This window comes from Harmonia axyridis, chromosome 4, assembly GCF_914767665.1.
Source record: "Harmonia axyridis chromosome 4, icHarAxyr1.1, whole genome shotgun sequence".
Taxonomy (NCBI): Eukaryota; Metazoa; Arthropoda; class Insecta; order Coleoptera; family Coccinellidae; genus Harmonia; species Harmonia axyridis.
Window position 1 is genome coordinate 5,109,584 of NC_059504.1, and position 19,578 is coordinate 5,129,161.

Consider the following 19,578-nt stretch of genomic DNA (forward strand, 5'->3'; position numbering starts at 1 on the left):
GGCTATGTAAAGTCATTGGTCTATGCGAATAAGTCACAAACCCTTGACCATTTGGAAGACAACATTCGCCGTGTTATTGCCGATATACGGACACAAATGTTGGAAAAAGTCATCGAAAATTGGACGTCCAGATTGGACTACATCCGAGCCAGCCGTAGCGGTCATATGCCAGAAATTATATTTAAAATGTAATGCCACAAGATTATCTTGCGGATAAATAAAATTCATATCAATCGAATAATCCATCGTTGTTTTATTGCATTTTAAAGTTCTATAGCTCTAAAAAAAACACCCTTCACTTACTTTAGCAAACCCTATATCTTGGCTAAATTCCTAGACTCGCTACGCTCGTTTATGAACTATCAGCCGCGGCAGTCAATCTACTTTTTTGCTGCCTAGTAACACAAAAAACTATTGCTGCCTATAGGCAGGAATGTCTTTACTTTGCTGCCTAGGCAGGAAAAGTAATACTTTGCTGATTAATATGTGTCTGCAAAACTAATATTAGATTTCACTGACATTTCATAGTTCCTGATGATTCTGAAACCTCCATATTTGACCATATATTTCTCTCATCGTCCCAATCATTATATCAAAGAAGCAACTTTCCTCCGAGTAAAACTGACTCCAAACCTCTGTCAACTGGACAAATATCCACGCTCAAACTCTGCTGGTTTTCCGAACCGACCCGTGTGACTACGACAAGGGAATTCGGATAAAAATAGACGGTCATAAACTTGTGGAAACAAACATAGAACCTTCCACCACTACCATCAGTCCGGTCAGATCCGTTGCGTTTCCACATTTGACTTTTTCGAATTTTATTGGCCAGTTTTATGTCCGCTTTATTACTTTTTAGAAAATAATTTTCTATTGTTATCGCGTAGTGATTCCGGAGTTTTGATGGCCGGGTTTTATCGGTTCCTTACTCCCTCGTCGACGTCATACCGGTCCATTATTATTATTATTGCTGCGTGTGTATATGCAAGAATCGAGGAAATGCGAAATGGCATTTAATAATGGCGGGTTTTACTCGAACTGACCACACATAACAAACGTTCATTTCGAAGGATCAACGTACATTAAATGGGTCGTTAAGATCTGGAATTTTCCTGAAATGTTTGTCTCGGCTCTCTTATGCATTTTTAAGTTTTCGATAAATTGTTGGTACTTAACTCATATAGCAATAAACATAGAGGGATCATACGCAATTTTTAAGTGTCCCCAACATGATTAGGCGACGTCGGATTGTGATATAGTTTTAAATTTACAATTTTACTACATATATTATTAACAAACATTATTATATTATTAAGTCCAGTCAATACGTGTTTTTCAGAGGAAAGTTTTGGGATAGTTTTGATTTCTTCCATTACATATATTTTTTTGGGATGCTGAATCCGAATGTGAGGTTTGCTACCAAAATTTCGTGACGCAACATTGAAAGAAATGCAAAAAGAGGTGAAAATTTTCATTTTTTGGCATATAACTGAAAAAATATAAATTTTTCGTGAATGACCTTTCCATACAAAAACGAAGTGAATAAAATTTACAAAATTTTTTTCATTAAGGTTTTTTATCAGATAGACCATTCTGGCTCAAACGATAGTTGAAATTTGGCGATTGTATGTAACTGGAGTACACTGTATAGTTGACCAAATCCTACAACACCAAAGTTTAATAGTATCTCATATTAATGACTGATCACATCTTGATTACTCAGAATAGTGATGATAATCCAGGATAACGTTTTGTATTGTGTAACAATGGAGAACAGATGAGAGTTTTCAGGGGCCTCTATCGTCAAAACTAACCTATAGTTAACCTTTATATACTTTTGATGCCCATGGAACTTTTTGTTTAGAATGATTTGGACTATAACATATTAAAAATTCAACCAATTTGACAGGAGGCTACTTGTCCTAATGAAGCGTGCGATATCTTTTATAAAAACTGCATTTTCAGCCTTTGACTTTTTGTTTAGTTTGTAGGTATATATTTTGTGAAGAATTCATGAAAAAAGAAAAATTCATTTGAAAAGTCATATTATGCATATGAATCTATTTTGAGAGAAATGTATTTCTGGCTGAAAATCCGGATTGTTTACCATTCACAAAAATTAAAAAAAAATCACGATGCTGAATCATCATTACATCATGATCTGATGTGAATTATTGACACCTCTCTCAAAACAAATCACCACTCACTTAAGACTTTTGCATATCAAGCAGGAAGAATGTTTGTACAACAACATAAACTAATATTTCGATTAAAACCTGAAAATAACCAAGCAGACGAATATCCTTTGGAATTGATGGCAGACATTAGAGATCTGTTGCGATATTATGTTAGATCATTAATGCGATTTGCAATCCCCAAGGCTAGAATGTTGTGGGGGACTCTTGCTTGCATCGCGTGTCACGTGTCTTTGCACGATTTCCAGTTTCAATTGGCAATAGAATGAAATAGCCTCATTTATCGAGCTATTGACATTGGGGCTCATTTCTCGATTCGACGTGAGTCTTGAATCTGGCTTTAATTATTATGTTTAGTAGCTGTGCTTAGCAGTAAGGAAGCCATTTCTTCTGTTTCGTCGAATATTTCCTCTTTCAGCAATTCGCTACATTCAATTAAAATTTTTCACAAAACGTAGGAACCTATCACAGTAAGAACAAAAAAATCTACGTAATATTTGATTTGTAATCTAATTTACAAGCTTCCTTGAAAATTACCCAAGAATAAGAAACCTAATGAACTTATATTTCAGATTTGATCTTGATACCTCGAAAACTGAAAGAGCTATGAAAAATAAACAATACTCGAAATCTTGATACTGAATTTTGAAACACCCTCTATATATAAAATCTCAACACACACAACAAATCCAATCAGGTTGAGATTTTATATATAGAGGGTGTTTCATAATTCAGTATCAAGATCCCAAGTATTGTTTATTCTTCATTGCTCTTTCAGTTTTCGAGGTATTAAGATCAAATCTGAAATATAAGTTCATTAGGTTTCTTATTCTTGGGTAATTTTCAAGGAAGCTTGTTGAATTAATTGATTGTTGTTGAATTTGAGAATGAATTCCCCATCAGCTAGTCGAATCTTATCGTTTGAGCCAATTCTCATCCCAATATTCTTTCAAATTCTCAAAAAAGTTACAGACGCTGTGACAAAATGATAGAGCTCAGAAATAATTCGATAAATATTGAAGTCGATCCCGTCGAATTAGTTTAAAAATGTTTAAATAATTAAATTACTCGTTGGCGCAACTATATTATTATGGAAGAAGCGTACTTTGAGAGCATATAATAAATTCGGATGAATAATACATAAATTGTGTTTCGACATAATAGTATATAGTTATGAAATAAAAAAATCTGATAACATCGACCATCATTCATCAATGATCGATTAAAAACTAATTCCCACTCATTTACTTACTTCAGACTTCCCACAATGTTTCCTAATATTTCTTTTTTCGAATTTTTTCCATTTTTTCATTCAGATAATATGAACATTTTTATATTCGTTGCGATGAATAAAACGCGATACCAAAGCTATTTCTCGTCCTATTGTCTAGTACTACTGAAAATTCCATTGCACTCAACTTTGTAATGAATGGAGGTAATTATAAATAATTAATAATAATTGATCTATTCCAATACACGTCATAGAATGTACTATGGACAACACAGCGAAGCTTGCAACATAGGAAATATTAATACTGACCTTTCCAATCGAGAATGCAACATATTTTATTTATAGGCAATTTTATGGCATAACACGACGATTTTAGCTCAAAGTTATAGTTTGCTTTAGTTGTCAAACGAAATTCGAATGCTAATGATTGGTGCTAATTCTATTGTGCTCATTGCCATATCTAGGGATACGTCAAGCCAAGTAGTTTGACATTTTAACCAACTACTTGACTTGAAAATCAAACTCGTGAAAAACTACATACTGGAGCTTGACTTGACTTGATTTTAGATATTTATTGCTTGACTTGATATCAAGCTACTTGATATTACTTGAGCTTGATATGCACGCGTCGCACGGCATATATTTCTGCAATCTCGTGCGCGCTTAGACTAAATAAGCACATTCCTCGAGCGCCGAAAGACTGAAGCATTCGCCAGTGTGACTTTATTAGTAGTTCTCACATTTCTATGGAATCTATTGGTAGATTTTGATAGTTTCAGAAATATCTTTCCAAACTTGGCCAAAATGGCCAAGGATTTTTTATCAACGCTAGCATCTTCAGCTCCTGTTGAAAGACAATTTTCCAGAGCTGCTCTTACAGTTACAGAAACTTGAAATAGGTCAGGCGACGAATCTATAAGATGCCTTATGTGTCTTAGATCTTGAATGGAAAATTATGAAATCGAACAAAGCCCGGAGGTTTCTCAATATTAAGAAACTTTATTTGTTTATAATATTTTATTTTGTTATGATTTATAGTGATTCAATTTATGTTACTATTTCAAAAAAGTTGATATTTTTGGTTCTTTCATACAATCAGTTTAATAAATAAAAGTGTTTTTTGCAAGGTTCCTTCTCATATCATCATTTTCTTATTAATGTGATACTACACAATAAAACTTCTGAAAATTGAGTAACTTGATATGATTGTTGTAAAATTGCTACTTCACTTGAGCTTGAATTGATATCAAGTCAAGCTCTAGTCAAGTAGCTTGAAAATCAAGCCAAGTCTTGAAGTCATATCAAATGGTTTGTGTGTTCCATTTTCGTTAATTTTAGAATGAACCATTTCAAACTGTAATCAGTAGATCTATCAGTTTCGTCATTATTTTCAACAAATAACCAATGACTCTTTGTAACTCTCACAACGAGTTTTCAAATCTAATGGAAAACTTGTAATTTAAATTCCCTCTTTTCCGCAGGAGATTTCAATTTAATTTATACTCTATAAATTAGCTTGCCACATAGCCTGAACCTTGAATTAAAATATATGTTAACTCTGATGAAAATATTTCCCAACTAACTTAATTGGTGTGCGGACTAGGATTGCTGTATGGGATTTTTTATTTAGCATTTCATGAATGATTCTTTTTAATTACTCACACACACATTGTTGTGAAAATTTGTATTCTTCCATTCAGGAAGGCCAGTGAATATAAAAATTTCTTTCAGAGAGTATTTTTATTCGAAAAGAGTGGTTTATAGTTTGGAATGTTTGGATTAGTTTTCAATCCCTTGAAGTAATATGCCAAATTTGAACATAACATAGTTAATTATTTACGTAATATACAGAAATTTCAATAATGGTGATAACTCTCAATTTTCGAGAGGGTTGAATATTTTTATTTTTCTACGATTCTGAAAACTAACTATCCAAAATCATAGCTTTGAACTGGCGTGTTTGGAAGGCAGAGAATATTGTTTTTACTCACGATATTACACAAGAATCCACTTCTATATATGTTATATTTTTTCGATAATCACAGAACAACTGAATTGAAATTTATCTGTAGCATTGGAGGCACCACAATTGTGCGATAGCGATAAATGAGGCATCATTGCTTTGTTCATTAGATACACGACAAGGATATTGTGTGTTTATGAGACGCGATACCGATATGATTGACATGCTACTTCCGATGGAACCGATTTTTCGAAAATAACCGAATATTTGTTATCACTCGAGTCGATTATGTCATTCGGAATGTTTAGGATTACCACTGGAAAATAAAAATGGGTGTTGTCACCAGAAGCATTCATCCCACTGAATGACTCGACTAAAAAAATTCAGAAAGATGTATTCCAAACTTTAGTTTGTTATAATTGATGATAATCGTTAAGGAACATTGGGATAGGAGATGTATCAGGAAAAATACGGAAAAATAGTTATAATGGCAACACTGTGCATTGTTTTTTTTTGACATTTCTCATGTCCTTTGTATTCAATAGGTTATATATACAGGGTGGTCCAGATTTTAGTTCATTAACTTTGGAGCCGGATAGATTAACTTTTTTCATGGAAAAAGTTCATATAAATATATATTCTAACAAGCTTAGTTTTCGAGATACAGGGTGTGAAAGTTTGAGAAAAAGAACAGTTTTTCAGTTAGAACTCTAGTATCATTATATTAATTGTTTTTATTTTCAGGTATTGAAGTCTAGCGAATATAATGTTTCGAATAGGGTTAGTGCCTCCTGTAAGGATTCATCAAGCCAAGTAGCTTGACATTTAACTAACTACTTGACTTGAAAATCAAGCTCGTGAAAAATTACTTACTTGAGCTTGACTTGACTTGATATTACTTGAGCTTGATATGCACGTGTTGCACGGTATATATTTCTGCAATCTCGTGCGCGCTTAGACTAAATAAGGGGATTCCTCGAGCGCCGAGAAACTGAAGCATTCGCCAGTGTGACTTTATTAGTAGTTTTCTCACATTTCTATGAAATCTATTGGTAGATTTTGTTAGTTTCAGATATATCCGTCCAAACTTGGCCAAAATGGCCAAGGATTTTTTATCAACGCCAGCATCTTCAGCTCCTGTTGAAAGACAATTTTCCAGAGCTGCTCTCATAGTTACAAAAACCCGCAACTGGTTAGACGACAAATCTATAATATGCCTCATGTGTCTTGGATCCTGGATGGAAAATTGTGAAATCAAACAAAGCCTGGAGGTTTCCCAATATTAAGAAACTTTGTTTTTTCATTTTTTTTTATTTTGTTATGATTTATAGTGATTAAGTTTAGGTTTCTATTTCAAAAAAGTTGATATTTTCGGTTCTTTCATATAATAAGTTTAATGAATAAAAGTGTTTTTTGCAAGTTTCCTTCTCATTTCATCATTTCTTTCATTGATGTGACACTACAGAATAAAACTGCTAAAAATCAAGAAGCTTGATATGATTCAAGTACTTGATAAATAAATATTGGCTTGAGCTTAACTTGAAATCAAGTCGAGCTCAAGCCAAGACGCTTGAAAATCAAGTGAAGCCGTGAATCCCTAATCTCCTGCCAACATTATACAGTGGCGTAGATCCTATTGAAAATCTACGCCAAAAAAAATCATTTCATTTCTGAAATCAACACAGTTTCACAAAAAAAATTCTTGAATTTCTTTCATAGAACGTACAAACACTATTCACGAAAAGCCCCATAAGTGATAAAGCAAGTTATAAAAATTGACGTAGTTTATTATAACACTTTCAGATGGCATTTAATTCATCATTTTTCGAATTGAATGAAAAAATGAGATTTTTCACTTTTTTTTCGATGTCCCGTCACGAAATTTTGATTCAGCACTCCAAAAAACATATACAATCGAAGAAATCAAAACTACAATAAATCATTCCTTGTGATTATCACATATTTTGACTGGACTAAGTATAATTGCATCGAAAACAAGTGCTCAAAAAGCTCCATTCATCCCAGAGCACCGAAACGCTGCACAAAAATTTTTCCCAGCAATCTAAAAGCGGATTTATCCGCCTTGACGCGGGAGAGAGAACGAGAACCAAAAGTTAACACAACGAAACTCGTTGAACTAGTTTATGTTCAACGACCATGAATATGCAAGGAAATATAAATGCATCACACGATCTGACGAAACAACGTTGCCAGATCTCGCGGTCCGCGTCCATCTCGTTCACGCCGATAGCTCCGACGACCGTTTGAAATATGGAATGGTATATACCTGAGGCTTTCCACATGCATTTCAATATAAACCGCGAGATATACAAACAAAATGTAAAAACAGGATCAGCGCACCCAAAATATTTGGCCTTGTGTGGGGATAAGTGCAATGTTCTGGGTTTCAAATCGTTGACCGTGTGTGCAGGATGTGGATGTGTTCTTCCAAAATAGTACATTTTTCTTACATAAAATGTCATTCGCGTAATTTCTTGACGTCCGCTTTCGGTGGAGAGCATCTCGAGAACTATATGACTTAGAAAAAACATCTTCAAGGAACTCCCATTTTTTTTAGAAATAATGACATATGAGAAAGCAGACCAAAGATATCTTGATTAGTTCTGGAGTTACAGTGCGTTTCTGAAAAATTACTGTTTAAAATATTTCGCTATATCTTGGTTTCTGTTCGAGATATTTGACCAATTCTAAAACGTTTTTTTTTTTCATTAATGTTTGTGGTTTATATGATACCTACTCATCACAGATCATAGAAATCAATTACCATTTCAGAGATATAACGGGTGTTTTTTTTCGAGGTATATAACTTTAAGTGGGCATTACTGTTCAAGATGGCGACCGATTCATCAGCTGTCAAGTGATTTATTCTCAGTTAGGTTTGGCAATTCATCATGAATAGACTCACGCCTGAACAACGCATGCAAATAGTGCAATTTTATTTCGAATATAATGGTTTTTATTATTATTATTTTATTTGGTTTAACGATGAAGCGCACTTCTGGTTGAATGGCTACGTCAACAAACAAAACTGCCGCATTCGTAGTGAAGCTAATCCTCAAGTGTATGTCGAAACACCGTTACATCCAGAGAAACTGACTGTTTGGTGCGCTTTATGGGCTGGTGGAATCATTGGTCCGTACTTCTTCAAAAACGATGATGGCCAGAACGTTACAGTCAATGGTGATCGGTATAGAGCCATGATTTTAACTTTTTCATTCCTGAATTGAACAACCATGATGTCCAGGAGCTGTGGTTCCAACAAGACGGCGCAACATGTCACACAGCTCGTGCCACAGTGGATTTATTGAAAGACACCTTTGGTACCGCCTAATTTCACATTTTGGACCTGTGAATTGGCCTCCAATATCTTATGATTTATAACCGCTAGACTACTTTCTGTGGGGCTATGTAAAGTCATTGGTCTATGCGGATAAGCCACAAACCCTTGACCATTTGGAAGACAACATTCGCCGTGTTATTGCCGATAAACGGCCACAAATGTTGGAAAAAGTAATCGAAAATAGAGCCATGATTACTAACTTCTTCATTCCTGAATTGAACAACCATGATGTCCAGGAGCTGTGGTTCCAACAAGACGGCGCAACATGTCACACAGCTCGCGCCACAATCGATTTATTGAAAAACACGTTTGGTGACCGCCTAATTTCACGTTTTGGACCTGTGAATTGGCCTCCAAGATTTAACACCCCTAGACTACTTTCTGTGGGGCTATGTAAAGTCATTGGTCTATGTGGATAAGCCACAAACCCTCGACCATTTGGAAGACAACATTCGCCGTGTTATTGCCGATATACGGCCACAAATGTTGGAAAAAGTAATCGAAAATTGGACGTCCAGATTGGACTACATCCGAGCCAGCCGTGGCGGTCATATGCCAGAAATCATATTTAAAATGTAATGCCACAAGATTATCTTGCGGATAAATAAAATTCATGTCAATCGAATAATCCATCGTTGTTTATTGCAATTTAAAGTTCTATAGCTTTAAAAAAACACCCTTTAGTTATCGAGATGCTTCCAGTGATCATGTAATTTGGGACACCCTGTATAAAAATGTAAAAACAGGATCAGCGCACCCAAAATATTTGGCCTTGTATGGATCGGTGCAATGTTCTGAGCTGCGATCCATTGACCCTGTGTTGGACTTGTTCTCGAAAATACTCCATTTTTCTTACATAAAATGTCATTCGCGTAATTTCTTGTCTTCCAACGTGAAGGAAACGTGCGGCGTACAACTGGGCACATTATTGCAAATTGGGATCGCATAATGAGAGTAGAAATTGATATGATTAAATGTTTATTGATATCACAGCTAGCTTCTCGAATTATCTCGATTGAGTTGATGGCTGAGAGTGGGAAAACAAGGTGTTGAACATTGAACTCAATCGGAGTGGATGAACTTCAGTCCTTGCGAAAAATTACTACACTGCGCGAAAAGAGTGCGTCTATAATATCGACAAGCCAGAATGTAGCGATATAAAACTCGGCTTTGAAATCTAAAGAGAGTAAGAAAATTTCTGAGATTGCTCTCAAAACACTGCAAATTTTACACTTTGGTTTATATTCAGTTTCACTTCAATCAGCGAATATGTCAATTTGAATTATGATAAAACATTGTATATTTCATTTTTCATTTCTTCTATCTCAAATAATTGGAAAACCTTCATATTTATGTTTAAAAAAAAACGAGAAAATCTAATTTAGCGTCAGGAGATTCTGATCCCTAATCAATTGAAGCTCCTTTAGTGAACACATCACTAAATACCGAGCTATATTTTAAGCCAGAAAAATGATTCACGGTTTTTTTTGATAATGTACTTAGTAGATAATTCGTGATGAACATTTTCGCATTAAATCAATCCATTAAAACTTTCCATAGCATTTTTACTTTATGAGCATATTGCATATAAAATGAAATTATTGTTTATGCCTTCTGAAGTTTCTATTCCAACTACTGTAAGCCTTTGTGATACTTCCATCAATGAGATCGTTAAATTCTAAATAATTACATTTTAAGATCCCTTCAACAAAACATAATACTTGTAAAATAAGTATTGTAAACTTGTGTTACTATGGCTTGAACAGTGTTTTATCTTCGATTTTGCGCTGCCTTTTATTCTAAGTTTAGAATTTTCCACGAATGTGGTATTTCCAAAGTGAAATTAGCTTGTTTCACACAAATTTAAACTTAACAGTGCCTGCTATTTTTACTGTATAAATAGCTTTGACTATCTGTGAAATAAGGAATAATTTGAGTAATTGGCTACCTGAGTAGATAACTGGTGCAAAATTTCATATTGTATTTCTATCCTACTAATTAATATGGTTTTACGATATTTCTTCAGCGTGTAGGTAACATATTATCATTATATAAAATGCGATTTTATAATTAATGTGAAGCTTATGCTGTAATAGTTGACACTAATGAACTTAATTGTAGGTGATCGTTTTGAATTCTCATTTTAATTGTTGATTTCGAAACGTTTCCCCTTTTGTTATTTTTCATCTTCGAAAAATGTTGTTATCTGCATTTTGTAGTATAAGAAATGAAACATTAGTCGTCAATTCCTATTGAAATTTTCAATTCTCTCGAAAAATAAACGAATACAATAAAACAATTCTCTTTTGTATGGAAGTAGGATTATTACTTCCTGAGTTGTTACAACTTACAACGTCATTTTGTTATACCAATGAAAACCATGTTCGTTGAAAAATATTTGTACTTTTTCGCACTCCACCACCACATTTTTTGATTCCTTTTTTATATATATGAAAAAACGAATTCGATGTTATGTTATAGCAGGTATTTGATTTCTTAATTTTCACAATGAATTGGATTTAAAGGTAAAATCTGAACTGTTATCCAATCGAATACTAATAAATACTCGAAAAAATGTTGCACAAATGAACAAAAACAGATCTCATTTTTAATTTCGAAGGAGAAAAAGCTGAAAACTTATCTCAATCAAGATTACAGATCGTTGTTTTCAAGTTATAAACTTCATTGCAATAGTTATGTTTTATATCTGACAACGTTGCATTCTTCAGCAGCATGACATGTTGGACAAAGATGGAAAGGTGTTGGGAAAAAGTATATAGTCCTCGTAGAAGGCTTTCAATTACACAGAGCTTATGGAATCGTAAACGAAAAGCGGTCTATTAGTTTTTATTATTTTACCTGGTAAAAGGTTGGAGAAGTCAAGAGGTTCGCCTTGTCTTGACTTTTTTTTTCGAAAATAAAATTTTTAAAATTCGCTGATAGGTTCTTCATATTCTACGAAGGATTAATATTATAATTATAAGGAATTCAATAAATAGTTGAAGAACTATTATCAGAAATGAAAATGAGGAAATAAAAAAATATTGAAGAAAAAAATTATTTGTGCTATTTTCAGATTTTTTCTGAACTATGTAAATTGTTTTATTCCTTGTATCAATGGTTACTTAATCGTTTATATGTTGTCAAACGCGTTTCATTTTTATTCAGTAGTCACCCAATCTTTTCGAAATAATTAGGGCAAGGATCTCCTCAAATATTCGTGGTGTTAACAATGGATTCGATAAGAGTAGTATCGAATAGAGTGATTTATATTTGAAACATAAAGATGTAAATGGGTCAGCCTCAGTTTTAGGCCAACTGTTTCAACAAAGGGTCAAGTAGTTATAACCATTTCACTTCACAAATGATTACAGAAAAATGAACAAATAAGAACTGTGAATAAAATGTTGTAATTTTTTTGTAATCATATCTCAATGTGTATGATTATCATTCGTAACTTTTTGAGTTGTTGTTTTATTATGTTCCTTTTAAGAAAATATTGTATATCGAATTTTAAGTGAAATGCTTTTTCTAGAAATTTAGATAGATTCAAATCATTATGCTTATTCCTATTCAATATTGGAATAAATAATGGATTAACTTTAGGTCATTAAAATGATAACAGAAAAATAAACATAAGAGTTGTTAAATCGAATTTCATAATTGAATCTGAAATATTTCAATTCCTACGATTATTCCTAGATTTTTGTTGCTCTCAACGAAATATCTTATAACGACTTTAACATTGAAATGTCTCGTCTAGAAATCTAGAGAGATTGGAATGAATCTACTTCTTTCTTGTATTGAATAAAGGAATAAATAATTGATTAACTTCATAAATAACTACACCAGTGTTAACCAATTATGAACGATGAGCAAGACAATAAAAATCAATGAACCAATAATAATAATGAGCTGGCGCCTCAGTTTTTTCAAATGTTGAACCCTCAGTTGTGTAGGTAATTTCGATACGGTTGAAATATGTATATTTATATTCACGTACAGAAACTAATTAATACCTAGAATGCAAGACTGAAGTATTATTATTTTCTGGTAATTATTGTTCTAGGGAGCTTCATAATAAAGAATCATAAAAATCAGCATATTGAGGTTACCATTATTGAATGAACCCATTACATGTAATATATGGTAATAAACGGAAAAACAGAAATTAATAATAGGTTTTACTGAATGAGTCTTGAAACATGTACAGCAGCAGTGAGGAACCAGCCTGACGAAACAACTGCTTTTAGTCGATAAAATTATTAACTATCCCATAGAATGAGGTAGCTCCCATACATTTTATTAGATTTCAACATCACATCGGAGTTTTCATTTTCGATCCACAATGAATTATTCATAGAGGGCCAGCTTTTTAGAACAAAGGACTAATTATTGATGCAGTTCCATGTGGGGAAAAAGGTCTGTACGTGAGTTGCATAATGATTTTTTTACAATTGGGAGGATTTGGAAATAAAACTTGACTTATCTAACAGGAACCAGTTGAGTTTTAATGATTACTGAATGCAAAGAATTTCTACGTACTGAAATAAAGGGGCTGTAGAGTTTCGAGGTATCGAATTGTTCAACGGAATTGGAATTAAAAAGTATGAGTCCATCAAGTAGAATCTTACATAGTATACTCAAAAATTACATATTATAAAAAACATACGATATTGAAATGAAAATGTCAAACTTTGCTGAACCATTGAACAGATTGAAAACAATTATGAATAAAACGAATAGCCACAATCAAAGTATTTTATTGGAAATGACTAACTGACTTAATGACTAAGATAGTCGATATTTTCATTTCTATATGACCGAATTCATTTAAACTTTTATCCACGTGAAGGTCTTATATCACACATTTGTGGATTTTGACCTGAAGATCATCATATCGCTCATTTTTATTAAAAGCATTCGAAAATCCGTTCTCGTTGACCCCAATTTTTAAAAAACTCTTTACTTTATGGAACAATATACAATACATACGTGAAGTTGAAATGTGTTTGCCCACTTTCATTTCGCGCAATTCATTCTGTTTGTTTTAGTTTTTATTATCATTCCAAACCATGGCTGCCTTGTACATACCTGAAAGAAAAAACAGTTATAAGAATTGGTGATTAAGAAGTATCAATGTAAAAATGTATGTACACTATTTCACTTATTGAGATGGGAACATTACAGATGAGTTTGTATTGTTTATAATTTCATGCATGTATTTGCAACTTTTTATAATATTCGGAGAAAGTAATATGTCAATAAAAGAATTACATTGATGGATGATATTTATACTCAGTGATACTCAGTGTGATACCCAGAAAGAAGAATTTCGTCATTTTGATTTAAAGGCAACAAGGTAATTGTTCATCCATACAACTTACATATACAGGGTGACCCAACGAAAATTTGACACCCCCTCAGAAATGAAGAATTTTCGAACCCAAACTCGAGAATCTAAGAGTTTTGGAGATTCAAAAAATAATTTTCAAGTTCTATATTAGAGAGAAAGTATTCCTTTGGCATTGTTTCAAAAAAAACCACCTGAGGGTAGCAACAGCCCCCAACATTTTTTGAATAGGGAGGAGATGTTGGATGTGGTTTAGTTGAGAAGATATTTCAACTTCAACTGTTTAGAGAACAAAAAAGTTTTCAACTAAAACACATCTGCCACCTCTTTCCTATAAAAAAATTAGGGGTTGTTGCAACCCTCAAGTAGTTTTGTCGGAACAATGTCTTCATAGGGGTTTTTCTCCCTAATACAGACTTTGGAAATTATTTTAGGATTCTTCAAAACACTCAAGTTCTTGAGTTTGGCTGGTTCAAATGTATGTTCAACATCACTTTTTGACGGTAAGTTCAATAATACATCATTTCGTCAATAGTGAACCGATTTTGAAAATTTCAACTGGATTCTGCACAGAACATAAATAATTTTCAGACTAACCAACACTCGACATCTCTTTCCTATTCAAAATATGTTGGGGGTTAATGTCATCTACATGGGGTGGTTTTTTCGGAACTCATAATAGAAATTCGTCCTCCTCAAAACATAAGCTGGACTTGAGTTCTGGGAGGGGGGCCAAATTTTCGTAGGGACATACTGTATTTAGAGTATTTACTTGAGAAAACCATTGGTAGATGTTCTGACGTACAGTAGCCGAATGGGCACGTAGAGCTAGTTGGTCTTCTTTCACAGAATACCAACTTTGAATGAATTTTAAAATATTTTGGACAATTATTCTTTCTGGGCATTTCTGATGTTTCGAATTACTGTTTCTCATTGCTGAAGCCTAATAAACTGAGTTATTCATTTTTTTGGTATATTGAAATGAATGTTCTGTTGAATAAAATATTTCATTAGGGTTTATATCTCAGTTTATATACATATAAAGTAAATGAATACATTCCTCTTCGTCGCTTATACGAAATTGTTGAATATTCGAGATATTTCGAAACGTTTCAGAAATTTTCCTTGAACGATACCGTTCCCAAAGAGATACCCGAGATGTTAGATTGTTCTAATAACGAAATTCTCCGTTTATAACGTCGGAATGTAATAACGGTTGAAATATTTGGCAGGTGAAACAGAAGTGGAAATACCCCGTAATAACGAGAGTGAAAGCTACGTTATGAAATATTTTTCTCCGAAGAAAACCTTCCTTCATTTTAATCATCTCCTCGAATCAGAATCTATTCACGCCGAGCATTCTGCCATAAACAAAAGACGAGTTATTCAGGCAGTGGCGTAGCGGAATTTAAACGTCTTGGAGCAGAATAAAATTTGGCGTCTCCTCTAAATCGCCTCTTTGCATTGCTCACCGCAATGTAGAATTAAACACTATATTATTCAAATCCTCTATTTTCTCTTTTTTTTTGAGTTGTTTGCCACTTGTACCATTCAGAATATTCAATTGAAATTAAATACGAATTGCCGCAGACATCATAGAATTTTATTGGAAATAAGACACCAACTCTGGAATTCGGAATTTCATTCATTTGTTTTATACTATGGTTTATAATGACATTTTCTTAGTTCCCCGGTATAGAGTAATAATCATAGATAGAGGGAGTATTACACAATTTTTACATGTCCCCACATGCTTGGATTACGTTGTCGGATTGTGATATATTTTCAAATCCACAATTTTACTATATCGTTATGAATGTATATTATGTTGAATGAAATATATTCATTTGAGTGATTCCCGATTAAATATGCCAATTAGAATATTTGGAATCCGATATTTCCCTAATTTTCGAATTTATAATAAGCAGAATATTTATTATTTTCTGTATCTACCTGCTGAAATCCAAGGTTTGGCAACTTTTACTCTCCTAGTGTCTTCGGTTGTTTCACGTCGTTTGGCGCGCTTGAAGTTTGTTTTCTTAATTTCTGATATATTTAGGTATTTATTTCGATATATTTCGAGTTAATATGAAATGTTGATTCACTATGGGACATAAGAAGTAATATAAGTTCTTTATGAAGAAACTCGCGAATTGAGTGAAATATCGTATCACTGATATAATTTCATTTCCGCGCTTCATGTCAAATTTGATAATTCATATTGGGGACAAAATTTGCTTACTGAAAATGACATATGCTCCCTCAGTCTATGTTTATTACTCTGAGGTTTCACAGGAGGAAAAATTCTTACACTCGATTTGAAACTTTATACAGTCCTTTTTTTATCTTGAAAGTGTTGAAAGATGCACGTTACAGATGTCTAGAGTTTTTTCAATAAAAATATAAGAATCCCCTTTCACAATTCGATAGACAGGATGTTCAACAAACTCTAAGACAACACAAACTTTTCGTTTAGAATTTGTAAAAAAAATATTGTTTGAATGAAAATATATTATTTCAAATTCAGAAAACTTCTGAACGAAAACTAACCAGACCTATGCTAATACGGAAAAGATGTTCAGAATGAGCACAACTATTAACTGCCAAAGTTTGTCTATGAGCTTGTAGAACACCTTGTATGTTAAGAAATGAGGCAGCTTATATAAAATAGAAGAAAAAATTTTATTACACAATAATCGGAAACAGAGGTTAGATTCGATCAATTAACAAAATCAACTCTTATTATACGTGCAAAATACTGAAAGCATAAATAGTACCAATTTATTCACTACAAATACCATTTGGCAGCCATCTGGAGAGTAATACTCTCCAAATATCCAAAAAGGTAATAAACGTTGTTCACCCGATATGAAGGAAACCACGTCAAATATTTAATGTTGATTTTTCTGACAAATAATTTTATTTTTCTTCCCTATATGCTCTATTAGTGATGACGTCACACACCGTCATTTTAGTTCTCCTGTCAGTGTTCGGAATCCAAACAAACAAATTGTCATTCAAATTAGTACCTTGTCGTTGAAGAAATTGGCTTATTTTGATAAATAAGATTATTTAGAGAACGATTTTACTATTAATTGATAGACAGAAGGCACAAGATTAATGCCAGTAAGTTCGAACTTGAAGTTCAACTGATAAACACGGCTTTATAGAAAATCTGGGGAATGAAACAGGATTCAAACTTACTGGTATTAACCTCGTTCCTTCTGTCTATCAATTAATACCGAAATCGTTCCTCAAATACTCTTATTTATGAAAATAAGCCAATTCCTTCAACGACACCGAACTAATTTGAATGACAATTTATTTGTTTGGATTCGGAACACTGACAGGAGAACCAAAAATGGCGGTGTGTGACGTCACACTAATAGAGCGTATTATCATTACAGTTTTCCATCCGATGACCAGTCTCCACGTCACTGTGTTCGAGGAAGCCTCTAGTCGACTTTTTTGCGTCTCTTTTCCTCGAAAACGAAACAGAAAAACTAATCAGCTCCTTTGTAGCTCTGCATTCTTCTACGTTGGTTGGGACACAGGTCGAGGAATTTTTCAAGTTGACGACAGGCTTCTTTTGTCTCTACCGGTGTCGTTCGTGATTTTCGGTAATTATTTTTAAAGGAGGGTTTTTGTATCGTGATGCCCCTTCTATTCTAGATTGCGAGTTTCTTGAACAATCGTTTGATGTTTTTTAGTACGCGAAAAAGATGTTTGACTTTTTATTTTTTTTTAACAATTATCCCGTTTTTGATGATAATCATATTCCTTTTATAGTCTCTGTTGTATTTAATGAATGCAAACACATAGTATGCTTTTTCTACCTGCTTTGTTTTCTTAATTTCTTTTTAATTGATCTGAATGTGGTTGAAACATAGTCCACAGATCAAATCTAGTTTGGATAGTCCGTAGACAATTGATACACGCTTCAACAACTTTTAGAAATTGTAAAATCGTTTTATCAAAAAAATTAGCTCTGATTTTGTTATAGATATTGATATAAAATGTGTTTCTTTCCATGATTACGCCATAACTGAACACAAATAATGAAAAATGATACACAGTCTTGTCATTATAAACATTTTAAATTGTATAATTGCTATTGGAAAATAACAAAGTTACGAACTAAGTTTTTCCACTATTTCTTCATTTTTGAGAAAGCAGTCAATCTTCTTTTCGTTTCATTGCAGATGTAAATGAAAAAATCCTACCACTTCAAATCAGAAGTGCGTAGCAGTCAATGAAATCAAGAGCTTTACCTTCCCTTTCATATGATATACTTAATTAATCGATCTACAAGTGAATTGTATCAATTTCTTTTGATTGGGGCTTTAATGAGAAAGAAGCGGACCAGTTTCTTGGCCAAACGCAGATGTGATGTCTTGTTGGTATTTGTAATTAATGATTATAAATCTAACTCAAAAACAAAAAGTATTTATTCAACCGGGAGAAATCAACTAGTCATTAGAAAAGCGTTATTCGATAGGCTACTTCTGCGAGAAAGTCAATTCAACAGTGACAACATACATTTCTCTTTTAATTGTTAATCGAGAAGAAGGCTATTCCACCATTTTGAAACACAGGAAGGGTTTTTTGAAAATGACACCACTGTCATCTGGTGTTGCACAATTTATTTCGAAAATATCATCCCATAGAGTAATAAACATAGATAGAGGGGACATACGCAATTTTGACAGATCCCCAACATGGTTAGGTTACGTTGTCGGATTGTGATATATGTATTTTCAAATCCACAATTTTACTATATCGTTATGAATTTATATTATATTGAATTAACTACATTTATTTGAGTGAATCCTGATTAAATATGCAAATTTGAATATTTAGAATCCGATATTTTTCTTAATTGTCGAATTCAGAATAAGCAAAATATTCATTATTTTCTGGATCTACCAGCTGAACTCCAAGGTTTGGCAACTTTTGCTCTCCTAGTGTCATCGGTTGTTTCACGTCGTTTGACGCGCTTGAAGTTTGTGTTCTGAATTTCTGATATATTTAGGTATTCATTCAAATATATTTCGAGTTAATATGGAACGTTGATTCACTATGGAACATAAGAAGTGCATTCTTTGTGGAGTAACTCGAAATTGTGTGAAATATCGTTTCACTGATATGTTTTCATTTCCGCGCGCTTCATGTCAAATTTGATAGTTCATGTTAGGCACAAATCTTGCTTACTGAAAATGACATAGGCTCCCTTTATCTATTTTTATTACTCTGAGGATCATCCCTTTCAAATGTCTCACAGAGTCCTAGGAGAGTCGGAATAGAAAACATAAAACACGGCAAACATTTCAGATTTAATTCGAATGGGCTCAAATAATTAAAATTGCATTTTTGAACAAATTAAGATTATTCCAGAATTTCATACAAAAATACTTCCACTTTCTCTTGAATGCAGAAAACTGTTCTGGTCGAACTGAAAAAACCCTTTTCTAAGAT

The 19,578-nt window shown here is 33.2% G+C and overlaps 1 protein-coding gene across 10 annotated transcripts in view; it reads right to left on the minus strand.

The window, feature by feature from the left end:
• LOC123678747 (nuclear receptor coactivator 3) overlaps positions 1-19,578 on the minus strand; it is a 268,127-nt gene that overhangs the window by 44,154 nt on the left and 204,395 nt on the right. Inside the window, exon 1 of one of the 10 annotated variants that reach the window (XM_045615926.1) lies at positions 5,418-5,538. The exons of the other annotated variants lie outside the window; for them this stretch is intronic. The gene's annotated coding sequence lies outside the window, so the exon portion shown is untranslated. Of the gene's footprint in view, positions 1-5,417; positions 5,539-19,578 lie in introns of those variants that run through there. 10 annotated transcript variants of the gene reach the window in all.